This window comes from Toxorhynchites rutilus, chromosome 1, assembly GCF_029784135.1.
Source record: "Toxorhynchites rutilus septentrionalis strain SRP chromosome 1, ASM2978413v1, whole genome shotgun sequence".
Lineage (NCBI taxonomy): Eukaryota > Metazoa > Arthropoda > Insecta > Diptera > Culicidae > Toxorhynchites > Toxorhynchites rutilus.
In genome coordinates, this window is record NC_073744.1 from 53,145,807 (window position 1) to 53,159,692 (window position 13,886).

The window sequence follows — 13,886 nt, forward strand, 5'->3', positions numbered from 1 at the left end:
GTGAAAGAGTTTAATTGAATGTTTTCTATCCATGTAACACTGTGACCAAATACATTTGGTTTTGTGGTTTTTCAATCAATCGCAATCAACAGGATAGCTTCTGAAGATTATTCTTCCCCATCAGTAGGATATTTCCGTATCCAATATTGGATGCATAAAACCTTGTGCCTCCAACGTAACGCTCTCGTTTTCGAAGTTTTCCAAATATTCATTCATTCAGAATGAATTCAGATTCAACTTCATACAAATGATCTCTAAATCAACGATAGTCCTACGTCACCCTTGCGGTTATACCATAGATATAACCCACTTCCTGTTTTTTCTTTAAGTTCTTCAAAATTTTGTGGCCTCCAGAGGAAGTAATCGACGATGAGAAATGTTAAATTCTTACCATAAGAGGACAAAGTTTCATTAAGGCTTCGGTTGCTCGAGTAATGCGATTTCACTAAAAATACACGTTCTTTTAAATTGTGCATCTTGACACTAGAAACCATTCGATCAGACTGAATGAGTAGCCGAATATTATCGTCTCAAAGTGGGAAATGCAGTGTCGGAGCGAAAAATAAATTTTATTAGGAGCTATTCGATTTTTTTTGCGTGAACGCCCAGCAAACATTAAATCGTATAATTTTGCAAGTACTAAGTCTTACAAAAAATCAGAATAAATCATAATCGCATATAATATCAACCAAAGTATGTATCGTGTATATTTGAAATCGCATAAAATGTAAAAACACGATTTTATATATCATTATCAAATTAAGTCGCAATTCGGTATAATAAACATCAATTTTATGATGTACATTGTCGTAAAATATATTTAATCCGCATCATATGCGTATATTACGCTGATGCAGTTTGTGTGTCGTATAAGCGTATAATTTGAATCGATTCAGTACTGTAGTAAATCGTGTTGCATGCTGAAGAAAATCATGAAACAGTAAATCATATTAGATCCTAATAAAGAACATATTACATCATATTGAAATGTCAATGAAATGCTGATGCACGCGAAAGTTTTAACCGCTGTTGAATTAAATTTCAGATAGCCGCACGAGATAGCTGGTGGACCCACATTGGAGCATTTTTCACCAAACATCAATCTGTGTCATTTTAAACATTCATATTCCACTCCCAACATAAGTCAATCAATAAATTATTATTTCTACGAACATAAATACTCATATATAAAAATGGCGATTCGTGAGGTTATAATAAACATTTAACAAAAATATTTTGCGCCATTTGTTTTCTTTCTATGTCTGTAATAAATCGTATAAGAGTATGGCAAAAGTCGTATTTGGTGCTTTGGCAATTCATGAATATGTTCATATTAGATCGCAATTCAATTCCAACATAATCGCTATTATAGCCGGTCAAAGTTGCATATTCATCCAAACAAATTCGGTAGGCATTTGCCATGTATGTATATGGCCTCCACTTTTGCATGCATATGCCAGTTAGGCGCATTATATGCCAACCAAATTTTAGGGCATATGATGTTATATATACGCTTGTTATGCGATTTAATGTTTGCTGGGCGTTTAATCTGAAAGACCCTGTATCACACCTTTACAGAATAAAAATTAATCTCGCGTGAATTACAACCAGTTTCTAATTCGTGGATCACATTTAGGTCTCAAATAGTTTAAATAACCTATTTGGTGTGGTTTCGTCCAAGGTCACGAGTTTAATTCTCACTCCCGACGTGCTTCCAAAAATGGAAGTAAAAGTGACGAAAATGTGTTGAAAATCACTATAATAGAGAAAAAATAAAAACTATTATAATCTAATATTATTATTACTGCAGACCGGAGAGCTTTTTAATGTAGGCTATCATGACAATTCTTAATGACTTTGGGAGGGATACCAGTACATTCATTACCTAAAAGTTTTATTCTGATAAAGAAAAAAGTACAAAATTAGAAAAAACAGATGAAACAGTGCTTGTCAGGATAGTGATGTGGGGGTTTATGATGCCCATTTGGCTTCAGTGCGAGAGTTGTGTGACCGTGCGTCTTCTGATGACACAATCCTAATATGTGGTGACTACAATCAGCCTCATATTGCGTGGGAACCGAATGCCGATTCTGTTGTTGACCTGAATCCCGCTTTGACCTCCGCGGCGAGGGCTGTTCTAGTGGATGGAGTCGCCTTTTTCGATTTCCAGCAGCGTAACTTCATTCGCAACTCTCGCGGCCGCACATTGGATTTAGTGTTCTGTGCTCCCGACATCAACATAACTATCAGCGAATCCGTATCACCACTGTTAGCGGTGGATCTGCATCATCCTCCATTAGTACTGTCGTTACCAGCTACAGGTGGAGTAGTGCCGGCTGCTGAGGATCGAGACGAAGCTGAACGACCGTTGAACTACTCTAAAATTGATTTCGCTGTATTCAATGAGTTTCTGTGTAGCTACGATTGGAGTGTCCTTGGTAAGGACGTAAATGACATGGCGACGTGTTTTTGCGAAATTGTTTGCGGCTGGCTCGTAACAAATACTCCACGAAAAAAACCCTCTATGTCTCCAGCTTGGACCACTCCATTCCTTCGCGTCCTACGGCGCGACAAAAATTCCTGGCAACGCAAATTGCGACGTCGACGAACTGTTGAAACCAAGCTCCACTTTCAACTCGCTAGCAATGCATATCGCAGTCTTAACTCTACTCTCTACAAATCATACGTGCTCCGTGTCCAGACGAACTTGCGTAGGAACCCAAGAAGTTTCTGGAATTTTGTCAATTCCAATCGGAAAACTGCAGATATCCCGTCTTCTGTTCCTGAAACGTGTGATTTGTTTTCAAAACACTTTGCTTCAGTGTTTGTAGCCGATGTAGCCACCCCATCCGAAGCCGAGAGGGCTGAAGCTAACGTTCCGGAGGGTTTAACAGACTTGCGGTCATTCGCTGTTACTCCACAGATGGTTGAGAAGGGTTTTAAAAATTTGAAAAGGTTCAACAGTTCCTGGCCCAGATGGCATTCCAGCAATAGTTTTTTTGCCGCTGTGCTACAGCTTTGGCTTTACCACTCTCCCGTATCTACACAGCTTCGCTGGATCAAGGGATTTTTCCTGACGTGTGGAAGCACTCCTTTATGTTTCCAGTCCTCAAAAAGGGAGACAAGTGTGTCGTGACTAACTATCGTGGCATAACCAGCTTATCTGCAGCATCTAAGCAATTTGAGCTGATCGTAAACGAAGTTGTCTTCTTCGAAGTCAGTGTAGAGTCCTGGAAATATCACTGGTTATTTGATTCAGTGTTTGATTACAGAATCCATCTATAGCCAATGACATTCATATACGGAACTCGCCTGGAGCTAGGTAGTGCGGACTGAATCAAAACGGCTGTCAAAAAAGATCCAATTGAAATGTCAAAAGAGATCCAACGATCAGGAGTGTTATTTTTCTTATGATAATCAACACTATAAAAGAGGTATTGTTGTCAGGGGCAAAAAAAAAAAAAATAACAAAATGAACGAACTACATTTTTCCGTTAATTGTATGATTAACCATTGTATCTCTGAAAGAGCATCTCAGCCTTTCACTGAGCTACGCCTTTTTAATGTCCCCTCTCTTTGACATAACGTTTTTCCGAACGAAATAAAAACAAACGAAGTCAGAGTCACGTAAATGTTTACTCCTGCGATTTGAAAATATTCGATAAAAAGTGGAAGGAAGAGATGCCAGATTATTTTTAAAAAAAAGTCTGTAAAAACATGTGAATGTCTGTTAAAAATGTGGAAAAGTCTGTAAAAGTGTGCAGATCTATAGAAATGTCTTTTAACGTTAATTTTCACATATTCATGAATACTTTGTACATCGTGATGCACGTAAGATTGTATTTTGTTCTCAGATCTTCGTCAAAAGTGGTAATATTATTCTTTATCGCAAAACATTAGACTCGTATTTTTTTATTTTTTCATTGGGGTGCCCATTTCCATTTTAGGGTGATCCAAAAAATCATTATTTTTTTCCACTTTTTCCTAAAATGACTTTTTTCTAAAATTTATAACTTTCGAACCACTTAACCGATTTAGATGATCGACATATCAAATTGAAGCCAATGAGCTTTAATTGAGAAATATTGAACTTGCAGATAATATGGATCCTATTTTCGTAATTATTGATTGTAGTCGTTTTTTAATGTTTTCATGGCTTTGGACTAGGGGCGCTATATTTTTTTATATTTTTTCTTGGAAGCTGAGAATTTGTTACATAAAATATCTCGATATCAGAGATGCAATTTTTTTCGTTTTTGAAATATGATTTTTCAAAACTAATCGATGTTTCGAAAAACAAATTTTCCCCATTTTTCCCACTACAAAAACATAACTCTTGAACTATTGGACCGACTCATATCATCGACATATCAAATTGAAGCTTACGAGCTATTTTTCTTTGGAAAAATGTTACTTTTGCGAAAAAAATTAATTCTTGTTTTTGTAATTATTGATTGATTTATTTTTTCATAGTTTTCTCGTTTAAAGATAGGAGCGCTATATTTTTTTTATATTTTTTATGGAAAGCTGAGGATTATTTACCTAACATATCTCGATATCAGAGATGTTATAATTATCGTTTTTAAGTTATAAATTTGTAAATTTAACATGTTTTAAGTCTTCGATCAATATTCATATGTGACTAAACTAGAACTATGCTACTAGAATCCTTCCCGCAAGTGTGATATTTTTTCAAATTTTGCTTATTGGCTTCAATTTAATACATCGATCATCAAAACCGGTTCAGTAGTTCAAATGTTATGATTTTTTGCAGAAAGTAATTGGACAAAGGGGGAAAAATGATTTTTCGAACCACCATTACTTTGAAACATCATATCTAAAAAACATAAAAATAGCATCTCTGATATCGAGATATGTTATGCAAAAATCCTCAGCTTTCAAGAAAAAATATAAAAATATAGCGCCCTCTAGTCCAAAGTCATAAAAAAAATAAAAAACGACTACGATCAATAATTAATAAAATATAATTATTTTTTTCGCATGTTAAATATTTTTTAATAAAAGGCTAAGTCAATAGTTTCAATTTTATATGTCGATCATCTAAATCGATTCAGTGATTCAAAAGTTATTAATTTTCATTTGTCAATTTTGGGAAAAAGTGGAAAAAATTGATATTTCGGACCACTTAATAACTTATGTGTCGTAAGTGTGTTTAAATGTTTCAACGATCTACACATACATACATACACATACATACGCGTTGTTAATTTTTATAAAAATCAGTATTTCTTCGTTGATATATTGGACATCCACCAAGGCTTGCGGTCTTGTCGTTGATGAAATTTATAAGAAAATACAGTGTATATTTTCCATCCGCCATGCAAGGCTATACAAGTTTTAGATCCCCACACGGCCATGAACCATGTCTGTGATAACAATAACGAACAGTAACCCATATTTCGTCATAAGCAGACCCGAAAGCGAATGTAAATTGTTGAGAATAGAATGAAAATTTTTATTCGATTTTGTTTTAATACTTAGAAGACAAAGTCCTGACCCTAGCTTAACTATTTTTCAATAAATCTCCTTGCATTTCAGCAAAACAATCTTATCTAGAACAAAAAATAATTATCAGAGACAATTTTCGTTCAAGGTTTTTCGTTACCTGCAGAGAATGCAATTTTTCAATAATTGTGAATAACCGTATCCTCTCTTTCGTCTGCAATGATGTCAGGGCAAAAGTACTTATGTGTATGAGTTCCAAACTTCATACACACCAGATGGGCCAACCAGAAAGACTGCCGGGCCGCAGGTTGAGTATCGCTGGTCTAACGTCATGTGTATTGATATAAACTAAATATAATAATTTTCTGTATTAAAACTATGGAAAAATGGCATATGGTGAGTCAAATATCTTTGATGTGATGAATAGAGCCCTTTTATTTTTCAAAAACCTGTGAAATATTATTATATCCAAAGTCTACAACAAAAATAAAAAGTGTTTTTCAGATATGTCTGTAAATTCACAAACATATTTGTAAATCTGGCATCTCTGGTGGTCTAAGAATTTATTGCAAGAAATCGCTTGAAAACATGCATGAATTTGCTTGAAAATGAAGTGGATTGAGTCCGCACCACTTAGGCCTGGAGCGAATCGAGATGGGAAATGTAAGGTGGGAAGATTTTTAAATCTGTGACGTCACAGATTTTGTTTATGCGTGTTACTTTTCTTATAACAGTCCACTACATAGGAAAAGTATTGATATGAAAAGTAAAAATAATCAGATGAAATGAACGAACTAGTTTTTTTTTTATTTGAACAATGCTTTTATTTATTTTTTATCCCTTTTGTTTATTTTAGGCTTATTAGCATTTGAGCTGTAACAGAGCCGAATTTTAATCGCGTACATGTCACATGTTTATCATATCTATAATTAGCACATTACACAGTTGCCATTTCTCGGCGTTAGAGTATTCCCTTCTATACCATTGCATATGGTACATATTTACACAGTAGCCATTTAGGCGTAAGAGTTTTCCTTCTGTTCTTTCATTATCCAGTTATACCGGACAGCGGAGACAGTTGATTGATCATTGATGAGTTATTTATAGAACAGCAGCTCGAGGTGTCTTGCAGAGCAGAGCAGTTGTATGGATGAATCGATCTTATTTCTGTTGAGTATGTACTGTTACACTGCTCCACATCAACGCGCCCCTCGGTTTTGCGGTGTGCGGTGTACCCTTGATTGCACCAATACAAACGAGCTTGATAGCAAATCCGTTCCAGAAGTTTCCATCGCCGCGTGTGAACGTGTTTTTATTCCGATCTTTCAATAAAGTTATTATACACAGTTTTTCTCGCGTGTTAATTCTTTTTGCACTTCCTATTCCGCATTTCTGATACGCCGTTTTCTCTACTGCTGTTTTTCACCTGACCTGCCGTCAATTTCGACCGTGGATCGATCTCCACCGCTGATGATTGATGCGTGGACGTAGTTATTCTGTAACAACACAAAGATGGTCAATAGGGGCCTTGAGTTTTGAGCTCACGATCGATCGCTTACTAAGCGAACGCGCAACCAATGTAGCTACGGGACCCCTCAACTGTTTATTTTTAGACGATAAATGTAATGCGAAAAATATTTTTTGGAAATACGTTGCTATTTTCTATATATCCTTTTTCGACGTTATTCTTTGATTCATTCAATTCTGTATTATTTGAGTAACTGAACTGACTGTTATGCCTGGTATGTGAACTTCCTATTTTCCTGGCTACTAATACAATCAAAGTTTAACACAACCAAAACCCGTGAATCTTCCCACCTTCTATTCTTCATCTCGGAATCGAATAGCGTGACCATCAATGTGTGCGTGTAGCACACCGCGTAAACAAATGGTATCGAAAAGTGTGCGAATACACGAGACGAGCGCTTGGAGCTCAACCATCGTCGAGAACGGGATTGTTGTGGCGAGGCTCCCAATAACAGAATGCTACAGTCAGGAGCTATATCTCACCAGTACGACATGGTTTTATGCCAGGACGCTCGGTTAGCACCAATCTTCTTGAGTTTTCATCGTTTTGTGTCAACCGCCTAGAGGAACGTGCTCAGGTTGATGCTATCTACACCGACATAAAAGCCGCTTTCGATCGAATTGACCACCGGATCCTACTGAGAAAACTTTCGCGTCTTGGTGCCTCTGAAGGATTCATCAACTGGTTGAGGTCATACCTTTCTGGAAGAACGCTCCGTGTCAAACTTCAGTCTCACACCTCATCTCCGTTTGCTGTTTCTTCTGGAGTTCCGCAAGGCAGCAATCTAGGACCGCTGCTGTTCGCGATCTTTTTTAAAGATGTATCGCTTATTCTAGCATCCGGCTGTGTATCGATCTACGCAGACGACTTAAGACTATGTCTAACCATCAAAACTCTTGAGGATTGCAATCGGTTGCAGAGCTTGCTTGATCAGTTTGTGTGTTGGTGTCGCCTGAATAAACTTACCATCAGCATCAGTAAATGTGTGATTATGAGCTTCTATCGAAAAAGACAGCCAATTATATTCGACTACACGATTGATGATTACTTCTTGGAGAGAGTCAGTCAGGTCAACGACTTGGGCGTAGCGCTCGACCCTAAACTCACTTTCGACGCACATCGTTCTGCGCTGGTAACTAAAGCCAATCGTCAGCTTGGATTTATTTCAAAAATTTCTAGGGACTTCACTGATCCCTACTGCCTGAAATCGCTTTTCTGCTCTCTTGTTCGGCCAATTCTTGAAACTTCATCTGTAGTATGGAACCCTTACCAGCACATGTGGAGCAATAGGATTGAACGAATTCAGAAATGCTTCATCCGTAGAGCACTCAGGCATCTGCCTTGGCGTGATCCGCGGAACCTACCGCCATATCCAGCTAGATGTCGATTGCTGCATCTGGATACGCCTTGAGCGACGTAGACGTATACAACAAGCCACTTTTGTTGTAAAACTAATTTGTGGTGAAATTGATGCACCTAACTTGCTCCAGATGGTGAACCTTCGCGCTCCCAGTCGCATCCTACGATCCTCGTATTTGCTGCAACCGCTCCCGCATCATTCATCGTTTGGTCATCATGAGCCGATTACGGGAATGATAAGGACATTTTCGTTAGTAGAGGAATTTTTCGATTTTGGAGAGACGTCACTACGCTTCAGAAACAGGATAGAGAATTCAGATGTGCTTAATGTTATGTTTTAATGTGTGTTTGTGTTTTTTTGACTATTTATAATTATCTTACTTCATTAAGCCGATGCTGTCAGATGAACTTTAATTTAAACAAATAAACAAATATCAGGGAAGGTTCCAAAAGGCTGGGAAATCCTGAAAAATAATGAAGGTAGGCATCTATGCTCGTAACACGAAGGAAATTTTCTCTTCTTTCTCTTATATTTGTTTACGAAGTCATTAAATCAATTGATTCACAAAAAAAATCCGCTGATGAGCTTTTAACGTTGAAAACAATTTATCAAAACGAAACGTTTGTCTAAACTAGGACTTTCAGTTCTTAAGTTCCACGTCGAAAAGCTGGTTACGCAGAATTTCAGGTGTAATTTCAATGGACCTTTAGTTGGAATCGGGCCAAATTTTAAACAAATTTTTCAAAACCTTCAGCCAAGTTTGACTATATTTCTAATTAATGTTGTTGGATTCATTTTGGTAGAATTTGTCACAATTTACCAAAGCTTCATTATTTTCAACATTTTCAACAGCCATACTAATTTTTTTTTATTTCCATTTCAATAAAACTATTTTTTGTATTAAAGGCCATTGTACACAGCATAATTTAGTAGTTACTTACACAAAGTATTAATTTAAAAAAATCGATTTACTGAAAAAAATGAAAATGGGTGTGGTGTTAGAGTGCCAATGGATGTATGGGAAAAAAAGTCACCCTCGAATTTTCAAAGCGAACTTGATTAAAAGTGTTGATTCCCACGAAAAACTACCCTATGCAAAATATCAGCTCAATTGGACATCATTTACTAGTGTCGCATAGCGGTGAAAGTTTCGAGATGGATTCGATATGACCATTTTCATTGGCCCTCCAGCGTGTATCAATACTTACCCTTCGCTACATTAAACTGAAAAAAATAGATTAATTCGTTTATGATAATAAATGCCATAATCCAAATATTCCCCGACGAACATCATTCGATTTTATTCAACAGTGTCATTCCAGTGTCATTCTTGAAGACAGTGACGGGGGCAATCCCATCGTAAACGATTGCTGTTTGGTGTATCAACAATGCTGTTTACTTAACTTTCTCCTGTTTGCCGGATGCGGCCCATAACTTTGAACCAAGGTTCTGTAACGTCGCCTTCGCGTCAGGAGGCAGGATGCAGAGCAGGAACAGATAGAGTCAGAACAAAACACGCGCGTCCATTCGCTCCGAGATGTGATGGGAAGGGTGGGTGGTTCATTATTTATTGAATATCGTTATCGGATTGAATCATCCACTTTCCTATGCGTTTCCGTTGTTTGAACGGCTGGTGTCGTGTGCCTACCCATTTCGTCCCATCGAACAAATTTGCCTAATTCGATTTGGTGATCGTATGCCACCACAAAAGTGGCAGGAATCGTACCATTGTAACACAACGCTTGCGATAATTCGGAAAGCAATTGCATCACTCAATTAGGATGTGGATTGCAGATAATGGGTAAGTTCTAGGCTTCGCTTAATCGGATACTGTAGATGTTAGTGATAATGTGCTCCCGTGGCCGAGTGGTTAGCGTCCCACACTATCATGCAGGGGGTTCGGGTTCGATTCCGTTTTGGCCGGGGTTTTTCCGTCAAAGAAAATTCTTCCGGCTTGCACTGTGGTCACGCGTATTCTAGAGCTTGCCACTCCAGAGTATATTCAAGGCGTGTTATTCGGCATAAAAATCTCAACCAAGTACTACTAATAAAAATGACGTTGGCCTACGTTGAAAAGGCAAAAGTTCCGCTGGAACGTTAGTGCTATCCAGATGTTAGTGATAATATGTATGGTTATGGTTCGTTGAATGTAATCGTAACGTAAGTTGGCACATATGTTATAGCAGAACAAGTAGCATAAACTAAAAACAGTATTTTAATACATATAGTAAGGACTCGTTTCTTCTTTATAACAACAGAAAATTCTAAATAGAATAGGATCTCTAGCAACTCCCTAATACTCTGTATTAGTAAAATAAATTGACAGCCAAACCATCCCGAATACACTACACGTGAAAACAATGTGGAGTGAGTACAACCTTATTCCGGATTGCACGCCACTGTAAACATTTGGTTGAATTCATTATGAATACACCAAGTTCATCCACCGATGTTATTCTGGTTTACACTTCACGCTCTTGCTTGTGTAAACAGAGCGATTTCCCGTGCTCATCATAATCATACACTCTCCCAAAAAGTTAGTATATATGACGAGTTTTTTGGTAAATAAGTATATAAATCTACTTGAATCTATTGTTCAAGTGCATTTTGGTTGAATAAAAATTCTTACAGCTTTTTTTCCCCATGCTGTCAAACGTTTCTCATATAAAAAGAGCAAACATTTTCATCACTCGGGCTTTGTTTATTAACCTTTTGTGACCGAAATAGAATTGAAATAAAGGTTGTAATTTGGGTAATTCGTCTTTTTAGAAAGGAAAAAGTTCAAATAATACAACTCTAGTGTTCGAAATAATTAAAAACTAACATTTGGCGAGAAGTAAAATTGAATTACAATTAAGTTTAGAGGAGTTTTGAAGTCAATTAGACTGAAATTTCTGAAAATACCAAAACTAATTCCTTCAAATCTACCGAATTGTCAGTTCTTTCATTTAATTGAATTAGATTATTTTTGTCTTTCATAACGATACTTTCCTTATGTGGTTTATTTTAAGAAAAGAAACTTTTTTCCTTTTTTCCTGATTATTGACATTTCAATTGGTTTCTTTTTGACTACCAATTTGATTCTATTCGCATGACCCAGATTCGTACATATTACGTGATAAGAATGGTAAACAAATGTTAAATCGGCCAGTATAACCCAGTAGAAGCATTCGGTTCAACGTTGATTTAACATACACCCTAAACATGTTATGTTAACCCAACCTTAATGCATATATTGTATTTAATTTATTGATCTTTTGTATGCATATTTGTTCATTTATTGAACTAACTAACTTTTTTAAATTATTCATTGAACTATCTAAACTATAGCCATCTGATCCTGCATCGATTGGGTCTGATCCACGGCTACAAATTAGGAAAAAATACCCAATCTGTTCAGTCGCAAGCGCACTGAAGAGAGAACCAATGCATGAGATGCGTTCCCCCGACGCCATACCCTAAAGTGCAATTCATCGCTCTCATGCAAACAGGATCGAACATGCTCCAGCAACGAATATGAGGAGAGTTTGTGCTTTACAAGGACAGCACACAGTTTGATTAAAGACAGCAGAGCGTAAGCAACAGCAACGAATTGAAGTCAGAAACTGAAGGAAAACGGCAGAAGACATTTTAAGTGATTTAAGCTGTATTATATTATGTACAGTAAAGTTAACTTAAATACAATGTACATAGTTTAAGTTTAAGTGTGGGTTGTGTTTTGTCTCCAAAACAACGTGTCCCTCAATCCGCCACAGTGAGGTTAAAGTTTCCATGCGAATGGAAAATCCCCGCTACATCACTGCAATGAAGGCAGTTTACATCGCGTCCACGGGGGGAATTTGGTTCTCTCACTGGGCAAGCTACGCAGCTTTGGAATCGCGCAGCGGGTTTAAGCCAGCAGTTTACAGTCCACTGCATTTAAGACGCTACACAATCATTACCACAAATAGCTACGCCAGACTACTCAATTCTCACCATTATCCTCTCCCAGGACCAGCGTGTAATTGCTTCTCAGCCAAACACAATCGGGAAATATCACGAAGCTGACGAAACCCTGGCGGCATTAGGTGAGGCCTGCTCTATGCCCCGTTGCAATATTGACTTGACGCGCAGCCTCAGTGGATACGGAACCTCTGTCGTGACGAATCCGGAAAACATCCAATTGATCGAACCACCGATCACAAAGCGTTTATGAAGTTGTCCTTGACCAAATCCAATAGCATAAATATGCTATCTAGGACTCGACAGGGTTCGTTTTTGTGTTTCGAAGTACTCAAATTCCTTATTATTGAAGCAATGTCTTCAAATTCTCCCGCAGCAGACGAGGACGAATCATTGCTATCCAATATGTATCAATATTAATTAAAGAACATAAATTGAATTGATTTTCAAGAATATTACTTACCTGTCCCGAATTCGGGTTAATTCGACCTTCTTCTGTGAAGAAATCTATATCGGAAAGTAGTGCCGTTCAACTCAATTATCAACTCGGTAATTAGACTAATAATGTTATATTTACATTTTCTTCGCGGTTGCCAGTAATGACAATCGTAAAAGTTACTAACACCGCGAAGTAAAATGAATCAATCGTTGGTAGGGATGTGTATTGCATCTGACATTCATTCTACAAACGATTGGTAATATTTACAGAAAATATGTACATTCTACTAATGTTTGAATTACAAAAGATTTGGAAGCTTTTTTTTTAGTAATCCATTTTTTGGGTGTATCGACACAACTCGAGGATAAACAAAACAAAATACAACTGACGTTTCTCTTAGAAACGACATTGGAAATGAACACACGGTCATTTTGGTATCCACTCCACTTAATAGACGATGTTCATTTTTACACTTCACGAAACGGGAATAAGTACAACAAAGTGAAGTGAGATGTAAGCGTAGTGGGAACGTAAGTGTACGTGGATACGGGAATAAGGCCCAAAGTTCTGGTAATACATACTTGATACACGTTCATGAACTGTAATCAACAGAAATCCATCAAATATTCGCATGATAATTCGTGGTTGGATTTCGACGATCGAAGTTTGAACGAAAATATTTACTCCGTTAAACGAGAGAACATGTTTCATTTTATGCTCCAACTCAGTACATTGATGACAAAAAGGAATGATATTGTTCGCTAGTTCTGGAAAAGAGAATAAGAAAATAATCAACATATTATATTTACATGGGAGAATAAAGTACAAAAGTATTTTTTCATACTATGTTCAGGCAAAGGCTAGATCCAGTGTTAGAATATCAAGAAATATTCACGAGTAACGAATATGATTTTATTTCAGTGTAAATTACTTTTTTCTGCTTGATACACAAACACACACACAGCCCTCATTATATTGATGACAATAACAAACGAGTTCATTTTGTTCATATCGCTGATGCATGAACAAATTTGCTATAATGAATGAATGCGGCATTGAGTGGGGTTCATAACTTCGCTGTTATTTATACTTTGAAAATAAAAAGCAAAAATTGATATTCATCACATTTAAAACGATATTCGTTCTGGCAT